Raw genomic sequence first — 11,519 nt, 5'->3', positions numbered from 1 at the left:
TTTGGGTGATAATTTAGGTTACATATTTATAGGCAAACTCAAGGGAACACAATCCCTTGCTTTAGGGGATTGTAATCTTTTCATATCTAGGTGTAATGATGATAAAGTATGGAAATTATTATTATTTATTTAAAAGTGGAGTAGTGGATAAAAGATTTTGATTTGATTTGGACAGGACATGCAGGTCTGTGGTTGGTGGGAGTAGGGTGGCTGACAGTTGACTTTTCATGTTACAGTGTGCTTTTTCAGATACTTTTGTCAGTGTACAGTAAAAAGTAGAAATCTCTGAAACACGCTACTGTTTCCTTTTGGGCGGGAATAATCTCCTTACATCTGGAGAATAAACCAAGTGTTCTGCGCGTATAACTTTGTGCGCATAGCTTTCTGCGTGAAGGACATTTCTTTGCTGCGGGTAGGTGCGTAACCTTCTCGCAGTCAGGGACATTGAGTTTCATTTGTAGATTCTCCAGGTGGTCTTGGTATTTCAACATAGTGATCAGTTATGTTGAAGTCAATTCCATCTTGGAGCTTCAGACAAACTAGCTCTCAATGTTCCCGCCATGCGGGGAGGTTAGTTCCCTTTCCGCACGCGCATAAATGATTTGGGATGCACCCGCCTTAGCATCATGCGGGACGGTCAACCCATCATAAAGTTAAGTTACATGAAAACATAAAGCCAAGACACTCGCGCATGGCGCATATAACATATGCCCACGCAGGTTCTTAACATGGTGCGCTCGCGCAGGGTGCACATAACAAATTCCCGCGCCGATTCTAACATAGCGCGCTCGCGCAGGGCGCACATAACATGCCCGCGCTGACTAACATAGCGCGCTCGCGCAGGGCGCACATAACAAATGCACGCGCCGATTCTAACATAGCGCGCTCGCGCAGGGCGCACATAACATGCCCGCGCTGACTAACATAGTGCGCTTAATATTTACAATCACCTAATTATTAGGTTGATTACGTAGTTTATAGGGTTGGGAAATTACCGGGTGTCACATTCTCCCCTTGTTAAGAGAATTTCGTCCCGAAATTTAGGAGACGTCGCTGGCAGAAGCCATGTTCTGAAAGAGGTGTGGGTATTTCTGGCGCATTTGATCTTCTCTTTCCCAAGTAAATTCAGGCCCACGCCTTGAGTTCCATTGAACCTTTACTAACTTGATTCGACTTCTGCGCAACTTTTGTTCTTTCCAATCGGTTACGGCTATAGGCTCTTCTACGAAGTGCAGTTGTTTGTCGATGTGAATCTCTTCCAACGGTAAAATCAACGTTTCGTCAGATAAACACTTTTTGAGGTTGGATACATGAAACGTATCATGAACTCCACTGAGTTCGGCGGGTAAACGGAGTTTATAAGCAACCGGACCGATCCTCTCCAGGATCTCAAATGGTCCAATGTAGCGCGGATTTAACTTTCCTCGCCTGCCGAAACGGGGGACTCCTTTCCATGGAGAGACTTTCAAAAGTACTTTATCCCCTACTTGAAACTCCAATGGTTTCCTTCGCACATCAGCGTAGCTCTTCTGTCTGTCGCGCGCTGTCTTAAGGCGATCCCTTATCTGAAAAATCTTGTCTGTTGTTTCTTGGATCAATTCTGGGCCAGTCATTTGCTTGTCACCCACTTCAGCCCAGCACAGTGGGGATCTACACTTGCGCCCATACAAAGCTTCAAACGGCGCAGCCTTGATGCTTGTGTGATAACTGTTGTTGTAAGAAAATTCAACCAATGGGAGATGAGTATCCCAGCTACCACCGAAATCGATTGCGCACGCGCGCAGCATATCTTCCAACGTCTGGATTGTTCGCTCGCTTTGCCCATCCGTTTGGGGATGATATGCCGTACTCATTTCAAGACGAGTACCTAAAGCCCCTTGCAACGATCTCCAAAACCTTGATGTGAACCGACTATCTCTATCAGAAATGATGGACACTGGGACTCCATGTTTTGAAACTACTTCTCGAATATACAATCGGGCTAACTTTTCCATCTTATCGGTTTCCTTGATCGGCAGGAAGTGTGCTGATTTAGTTAGCCGATCTACAATAACCCAGATTGTGTCGTAACCCCTAGGTGTCCTTGGCAGTTTGGTGATGAAGTCCATAGAGATTTGTTCCCACTTCCACATGGGAATTTCTGGCTGCTGAAGTAACCCCGACGGTTTCTGGTATTCAGCCTTTACCTTTGAACACGTCAGGCACTTACTGACATACGTCGCGATGGCGCCTTTAAGATTGGGCCACCAATACAGTGCTTTAACATCTTGGTACATCTTGTCTGCGCCAGGATGTACGGAATACCGCGTATTGTGGGCTTCGTTTAGTACTTGCTCGCGCAATCCTCCCTTGAGAGGGACCCATATGCGGTTAGCGAAATATAGCTTGCCGTTCTCTCTAAGTTCCAAGCTCTTAATCATACCCCCAAGGGATTCGTTTTTAGCAAACTCTGGTTTCAAGGCTTCTTGCTGAGCGTCTCGGATGCGGGTAGAGAGATCTGCGCGAATGGTCAACCTTAGAGCCTTGACTCGTAGCGTTTTTATTCGCTCCTTCCTACTTAGCGCGTCTGCTACCACATTCGCCTTTCCAGGGTGATACTTTATTTCACAATCATAATCATTCAACAATTCAACCCATCTTCGTTGCCTCATGTTTAAATCCTTTTGATCAAATATATGTTGAAGGCTCTTGTGATCCGTAAAGATTATACACTTTGTACCATAGAGGTAATGGCGCCAAATCTTTAGCGCGAAGACAACCGCTCCAAGTTCCAGATCATGCGTTGTGTAGTTCTTTTCATTGGTCTTGAGTTGGCGCGAGGCATACGCTATGACTTTGTCTCGCTGCATAAGGACACATCCGAGTCCCTGATGTGAAGCGTCACAGTAAACGACGATGTCATCCGTCCCCTCGGGCAGAGACAAAATTGGCGCACTACATAACTTCTGTTTCAACATTTGAAACGCTGCTTCCTGACTTTCGCCCCAAACAAACTTCTTGTCTTTCTGAGTTAGCGCGGTCAGAGGTAGAGCTATCTTGGAGAAGTTCTTAATGAAGCGTCGATAGTAGCCAGCTAGTCCTAGGAATTGCCTCACCTCAGTTGGGGTTTTTGGCGCTTCCCAGTTTTCGATGGCCTTGACTTTGGAAGGATCAACGTGTATTCCTTTCTCGTTTACAACGTGACCGAGAAAGTGAACTTCTCTAAGCCAAAACTCACACTTGGAAAACTTCGCATACAACTTTTCTTTCCTCAACAATTCCAAAATCGATCTCAGGTGTTGCTCATGCTCGGCCTTGGTCCGAGAGTAAATCAGAATATCATCTATAAATACAATCACAAACTTGTCCAAGTATGGTTTGCACACGCGGTTCATCAGATCCATGAATACAGCCGGCGCATTAGTTAGCCCGAAAGGCATCACTAAGAACTCATAATGGCCGTATCTAGTTCGGAAGGCTGTTTTCGGCACATCTTCCTCATGGACCCTAAGTTGGTGGTATCCTGACCGTAGATCTATCTTTGAATAATAACTGGATCCCTGCAGCTGGTCAAATAAGTCGTCAATCCTCGGTAAGGGGTACCGATTCTTGACTGTCAGCTTATTCAGCTCCCTGTAGTCAATACACATTCTGAACGAACCATCCTTCTTCTTAAAAAACAGTACTGGAGCTCCCCAAGGTGAAAAGCTTGGGCGTATGAAACCCTTATCCAATAGTTCCTGTAACTGATTGGATAGCTCTTGCATCTCAGATGGAGCTAGTCGATAAGGCGCTCGAGCTACTGGCGCAGCTCCTGGGACTAAATCAATACGAAACTCGACTTGTCGCGGCGGCGGTAATCCGGGCAATTCTTCAGGAAAAACTTCTTGAAATTCGCGCACTACTGGTAAGTCTTCAATTCTTCGCTCATCTCCTTTCTTCTCTACTACATGCGCCAGGAAGGCGTAGCACCCTTTCCTTAAGCACTTGCGCGCCTTTAGACACGAAATCAGTTTCGTCGCAACTCCCCTTCTTTCCCCTTGAATCACCAAGGTTTCTCCGTTCAACAGTGGGATCCGAACCTGCTTCTCATGGCAAATAACTTCCGCGTGGTTTTCGACTAACCAATCCATACCTATCACAATGTCAAAACTTCCCAAGTCTATTGGCAACAAGTTAATATTGAACCCGTGACCTCCCATGACTATTACACATTGTTCAGTTCTTTCGTTCGCGCATAACTGCCTACCATTGGCTAGTTCTATAGTATAAGGTGTGTCTAGCCTACTGGTCGCTAAGACTAGGGAGTCTTTAAACTCAGTGGATATAAAACTTAGGTCAGCTCCAGTATCAAATAAGACAGATGCAAAATGGCCGTTAAGCAAAAACGTACCGGTTACCACATTCGGCTCTTCTTTAGCTTCGCCTGCGCCGATCACAAAAGCTCTCCCGCGAGCTTGGTTTCCCTTTTGCGGGCAATCCCGACTAAAATGCCCTGGCTTCCCGCATGCGTAGCAGCTGTCGCTCGCTCCAGCTTCTCTGATACGGCAATTCATCGCCTTGTGCCCTGGTCTGCCACATTTGGCGCATTCGATTCTTGCGCATTCACCCTCGTGGTGATACTTGCATTTGTTGCACCATGGGCGAGGCCCGCTGTATCCTTTCCTTGATGGTTCCGCGGCTTGGATCGCGTAAGCCCTTGCGCTCTCCTGCTTCTTGAACGGTGGCTGCTTGGAGTCGGACCCTCGGTGGTGAGAGTTCCATTTCCTCTTGGGATCAGAGGTTCGCTGCTCGATTCCGCGCGTAGTCAACATACCCGCACGGACCGTATTCCTTGTAAGGGTGATGGCCCGTGCTACCCCGCCTCATCAAAGGTTGGAGGCGCTGCGGCGTTGAGCGGAACCCTAACAACAGGAGGTAATCCAAAGATATACCTCTCGATCTTCTTTTCCTCCGTGTTCGCCATGTCTGGCACCAACTGGCAAAGCTCGTTGAACCGGTTGTTGTAGGCGTCGATATCCGTTCCTACCATGGTGTGGTTCCAGAATTCCTGTTGCAGACTCTGAATTTCTGCGCGAGAGCAGAACTTTCTCATCATCATCTCTTTCAGCTCCTCCCAGGTCCTGTGGAGAGCAACTTCTCGCCCCAATGTTTTCACTTGAAGCTTCCACCAAGACGAAGCTGCTTCTTGGAACATGCAGGTCGCGTAAAGGACCTTCTGGTTCTCACTACATCTGCTAATGGAGAGAACTGTCTCCATTTTGTCAATCCAGTTGTAGAGCCCAATGGCCCCTTCGGTACCCTTGAATGGCCAAGGCTTACAGGCCATGAATGTCTTGTAGGAGCATCCTTTGTCCAAGGCTCCTGATTCGGGTTCTGGGGTCTCGTTCTGACGACCCTGACTAGATTCGGCCTTGCTGGCCTCATGTGTCGCGATCGCCTGCGCGATTATTTCCGCGAGTTCCTCGGGTGTCATGGTAATTCCCTTGGCTTTAGTTGGAGGCATTCTCGCTTTAAAAGAGAATGAAAATATATCAAACTTAGCGAATGTACTCTGAGCACATAATGTTTTTCTTTATTTACTAGACACTGTGTGACCCGTGTTCCTAAGTGTGTGTACAGTTTCTTTTGAAAATATTTTCTTTGAAAAATATTTCATGCGATTCCCCAACGGTTATAGTCTAGGTTAAAACTTCTTTTCCTAGTTCGCTATAACCAGTGCTCTGATACCAATCTGTCACACCCGGCCCTGAGCGGCGGAAACAGCCGGGCGCGCGCGAGTGGTGATTGATAATTAAGCACGGGCCATTGCAAACATTCAAAGTAAGATTTTCATTGCGCATGAAATGTTTAATACAAATACATTACATTGTTTAAAAATTACATAAAAACATCCAAGTATAAAAACTGTTGAAGATTTCCACGCCATATCCCCTTGCGCGGCGGGAACAACCACGCGCATCGAAGGGATAGAACTAAAATCTTCCAAAAAGCTAGTTTTAGATGTTCAGCGTGAGGTGCTCTAAGTGTGACTCCATGCGCTACCTAGTTATCTCCTGAAAGACACGTAAAAATATTTGAATCAGTATAAACTGAGTGAGTTCGCAAGTTTTAGTAACTTAATAAATCGTATCGCGTCATAGTCTTGATAAAAATCATTCTATAACATAATTCTGATAGCATCATTGAAACACATGCTTAGTAAAACATAGTTCTGATAACATAATCTGATAAAATCGTTCCGCGGGTTACGCGCGAACGTTGTGCCGGAAAACAAGGCGCTCGTCCATGCAAAGAGGCGCGACCCCTACGAGCGGGCTCAATCCCGTAGTACTGCCCCATGACCATACTAGGCACTCGTCCATGCAAAGAGGTGCGACCCCTACGAGTGGGTGGATCAAACCAGCAGTCCCTACCCTTCGAGTTCCAATGGTAAAGTGATCACTTACTCGTATCGCACTCTCATCGAAAACCATAGATAACCGTTTGCATTGCTCATCATGAAACATAATTTAAGCACATAATCGCTTGCATAGCTTGTAAGTATACCATGATAAAACATTATTTAAGTACGTGTCCCTCGCCCCGAAAACAGTTTAAAAATAGTGAAAACAGTGAAAATAGGGGCTGTGAGACTCACCGGTGGTTCTTGTTAAGGGATTAATCGAGATTCGGGTTTTCTTGGTGTTGGCCTCGGAATTGAAGGTCTAGAATACGATTAAATAACAAGAAGTATATATATTAAGATCAAGAAATAGGAGAATATAAGGGTTGGAAAGTAGATCTCAAGGTTATATTCTCGGCTTACCTAGTAACAGGATCAGAAATGAAAACAACGGATGCTTGGGAGAGGATTAGTGCAAGTTTGCAGTTCTTAAGAGAGAAGTTTGAAGTGTGCTTTGGGTGATAATTTAGGTTACATATTTATAGGCAAACTCAAGGGAACACAATCCCTTGCTTTAGGGGATTGTAATCTTTTCATATCTAGGTGTAATGATGATAAAGTATGGAAATTATTATTATTTATTTAAAAGTGGAGTAGTGGATAAAAGATTTTGATTTGATTTGGACAGGACATGCAGGTCTGTGGTTGGTGGGAGTAGGGTGGCTGACAGTTGACTTTTCATGTTACAGTGTGCTTTTTCAGATACTTTTGTCAGTGTACAGTAAAAAGTAGAAATCTCTGAAACACGCTACTGTTTCCTTTTGGGCGGGAATAATCTCCTTACATCTGGAGAATAAACCAAGTGTTCTGCGCGTATAACTTTGTGCGCATAGCTTTCTGCGTGAAGGACATTTCTTTGCTGCGGGTAGGTGCGTAACCTTCTCGCAGTCAGGGACATTGAGTTTCATTTGTAGATTCTCCAGGTGGTCTTGGTATTTCAACATAGTGATCAGTTATGTTGAAGTCAATTCCATCTTGGAGCTTCAGACAAACTAGCTCTCAATGTTCCCGCCATGCGGGGAGGTTAGTTCCCTTTCCGCACGCGCATAAATGATTTGGGATGCACCCGCCTTAGCATCATGCGGGACGGTCAACCCATCATAAAGTTAAGTTACATGAAAACATAAAGCCAAGACACTCGCGCATGGCGCATATAACATATGCCCACGCAGGTTCTTAACATGGTGCGCTCGCGCAGGGTGCACATAACAAATTCCCGCGCCGATTCTAACATAGCGCGCTCGCGCAGGGCGCACATAACATGCCCGCGCTGACTAACATAGCGCGCTCGCGCAGGGCGCACATAACAAATGCACGCGCCGATTCTAACATAGCGTGCTCGCGCAGGGCGCACATAACATGCCCGCGCTGACTAACATAGTGCGCTTAATATTTACAATCACCTAATTATTAGGTTGATTACGTAGTTTATAGGGTTGGGAAATTACCAGGTGTCACATTCTCCCCTTGTTAAGAGAATTTCGTCCCGAAATTTAGGAGACGTCGCTGGCAGAAGCCATGTTCTGAAAGAGGTGTGGGTATTTCTGGCGCATTTGATCTTCTCTTTCCCAAGTAAATTCAGGCCCACGCCTTGAGTTCCATTGAACCTTTACTAACTTGATTCGACTTCTGGGCAACTTTTGTTCTTTCCAATCGGTTACGGCTATAGGCTCTTCTACGAAGTGCAGTTGTTTGTCGATGTGAATCTCTTCCAACGGTAAAATCAACGTTTCGTCAGATAAACACTTTTTGAGGTTGGATACATGAAACGTATCATGAACTCCACTGAGTTCGGCGGGTAAACGGAGTTTATAAGCAACCGGACCGATCCTCTCCAGGATCTCAAATGGTCCAATGTAGCGCGGATTTAACTTTCCTCGCCTGCCGAAACGGGGGACTCCTTTCCATGGAGAGACTTTCAAAAGTACTTTATCCCCTACTTGAAACTCCAATGGTTTCCTTCGCACATCAGCGTAGCTCTTCTGTCTGTCGCGCGCTGTCTTAAGGCGATCCCTTATCTGAAAAATCTTGTCTGTTGTTTCTTGGATCAATTCTGGGCCAGTCATTTGCTTGTCACCCACTTCAGCCCAGCACAGTGGGGATCTACACTTGCGCCCATACAAAGCTTCAAACGGCGCAGCCTTGATGCTTGTGTGATAACTGTTGTTGTAAGAAAATTCAACCAATGGGAGATGAGTATCCCAGCTACCACCGAAATCGATTGCGCACAGCGCGCAGCATATCTTCCAACGTCTGGATTGTTCGCTCGCTTTGCCCATCCGTTTGGGGATGATATGCCGTACTCATTTCAAGACGAGTACCTAAAGCCCCTTGCAACGATCTCCAAAACCTTGATGTGAACCGACTATCTCTATCAGAAATGATGGACACTGGGACTCCATGTTTTGAAACTACTTCTCGAATATACAATCGGGCTAACTTTTCCATCTTATCGGTTTCCTTGATCGGCAGGAAGTGTGCTGATTTAGTTAGCCGATCTACAATAACCCAGATTGTGTCGTAACCCCTAGGTGTCCTTGGCAGTTTGGTGATGAAGTCCATAGAGATTTGTTCCCACTTCCACATGGGAATTTCTGGCTGCTGAAGTAACCCCGACGGTTTCTGGTATTCAGCCTTTACCTTTGAACACGTCAGGCACTTACTGACATACGTCGCGATGGCGCCTTTAAGATTGGGCCACCAATACAGTGCTTTAACATCTTGGTACATCTTGTCTGCGCCAGGATGTACGGAATACCGCGTATTGTGGGCTTCGTTTAGTACTTGCTCGCGCAATCCTCCCTTGAGAGGGACCCATATGCGGTTAGCGAAATATAGCTTGCCGTTCTCTCTAAGTTCCAAGCTCTTAATCATACCCCCAAGGGATTCGTTTTTAGCAAACTCTGGTTTCAAGGCTTCTTGCTGAGCGTCTCGGATGCGGGTAGAGAGATCTGCGCGAATGGTCAACCTTAGAGCCTTGACTCGTAGCGTTTTTATTCGCTCCTTCCTACTTAGCGCGTCTGCTACCACATTCGCCTTTCCAGGGTGATACTTTATTTCACAATCATAATCATTCAACAATTCAACCCATCTTCGTTGCCTCATGTTTAAATCCTTTTGATCAAATATATGTTGAAGGCTCTTGTGATCCGTAAAGATTATACACTTTGTACCATAGAGGTAATGGCGCCAAATCTTTAGCGCGAAGACAACCGCTCCAAGTTCCAGATCATGCGTTGTGTAGTTCTTTTCATTGGTCTTGAGTTGGCGCGAGGCATACGCTATGACTTTGTCTCGCTGCATAAGGACACATCCGAGTCCCTGATGTGAAGCGTCGCAGTAAACGACGATGTCATCCGTCCCCTCGGGCAGAGACAAAATTGGCGCACTACATAACTTCTGTTTCAACATTTGAAACGCTGCTTCCTGACTTTCGCCCCAAACAAACTTCTTGTCTTTCTGAGTTAGCGCGGTCAGAGGTAGAGCTATCTTGGAGAAGTTCTTAATGAAGCGTCGATAGTAGCCAGCTAGTCCTAGGAATTGCCTCACCTCAGTTGGGGTTTTTGGCGCTTCCCAGTTTTCGATGGCCTTGACTTTGGAAGGATCAACGTGTATTCCTTTCTCGTTTACAACGTGACCGAGAAAGTGAACTTCTCTAAGCCAAAACTCACACTTGGAAAACTTCGCATACAACTTTTCTTTCCTCAACAATTCCAAAATCGATCTCAGGTGTTGCTCATGCTCGGCCTTGGTCCGAGAGTAAATCAGAATATCATCTATAAATACAATCACAAACTTGTCCAAGTATGGTTTGCACACGCGGTTCATCAGATCCATGAATACAGCCGGCGCATTAGTTAGCCCGAAAGGCATCACTAAGAACTCATAATGGCCGTATCTAGTTCGGAAGGCTGTTTTCGGCACATCTTCCTCATGGACCCTAAGTTGGTGGTATCCTGACCGTAGATCTATCTTTGAATAATAACTGGATCCCTGCAGCTGGTCAAATAAGTCGTCAATCCTCGGTAAGGGGTACCGATTCTTGACTGTCAGCTTATTCAGCTCCCTGTAGTCAATACACATTCTAAACGAACCATCCTTCTTCTTAAAAAACAGTACTGGAGCTCCCCAAGGTGAAAAGCTTGGGCGTATGAAACCCTTATCCAATAGTTCCTGTAACTGATTGGATAGCTCTTGCATCTCAGATGGAGCTAGTCGATAAGGCGCTCGAGCTACTGGCGCAGCTCCTGGGACTAAATCAATACGAAACTCGACTTGTCGCGGCGGCGGTAATCCGGGCAATTCTTCAGGAAAAACTTCTTGAAATTCGCGCACTACTGGTAAGTCTTCAATTCTTCGCTCATCTCCTTTCTTCTCTACTACATGCGCCAGGAAGGCGTAGCACCCTTTCCTTAAGCACTTGCGCGCCTTTAGACACGAAATCAGTTTCGTCGCAACTCCCCTTCTTTCCCCTTGAATCACCAAGGTTTCTCCGTTCAACAGTGGGATCCGAACCTGCTTCTCATGGCAAATAACTTCCGCGTGGTTTTCGACTAACCAATCCATACCTATCACAATGTCAAAACTTCCCAAGTCTATTGGCAACAAGTTAATATTGAACCCGTGACCTCCCATGACTATTACACATTGTTCAGTTCTTTCGTTCGCGCATAACTGCCTACCATTGGCTAGTTCTATAGTATAAGGTGTGTCTAGCCTACTGGTCGCTAAGACTAGGGAGTCTTTAAACTCAGTGGATATAAAACTTAGGTCAGCTCCAGTATCAAATAAGACAGATGCAAAATGGCCGTTAAGCAAAAACGTACCGGTTACCACATTCGGCTCTTCTTTAGCTTCGCCTGCGCCGATCACAAAAGCTCTCCCGCGAGCTTGGTTTCCCTTTTGCGGGCAATCCCGACTAAAATGCCCTGGCTTCCCGCATGCGTAGCAGCTGTCGCTCGCTCCAGCTTCTCTGATACGGCAATTCATCGCCTTGTGCCCTGGTCTGCCACATTTGGCGCATTCGATTCTTGCGCATTCACCCTCGTGGTGATACTTGCATTTGTTGCACCATGGGCGAGGCCCGCTGTATCCT

This window comes from Bidens hawaiensis, unplaced genomic scaffold (genome assembly GCF_021521415.1).
Source record: "Bidens hawaiensis isolate Kalapana, Puna unplaced genomic scaffold, B.hawaiensis_p1.1 tig00066483_1, whole genome shotgun sequence".
NCBI classification, from domain to species: domain Eukaryota; kingdom Viridiplantae; phylum Streptophyta; class Magnoliopsida; order Asterales; family Asteraceae; genus Bidens; species Bidens hawaiensis.
This window is presented reverse-complemented; position numbering follows the sequence as displayed.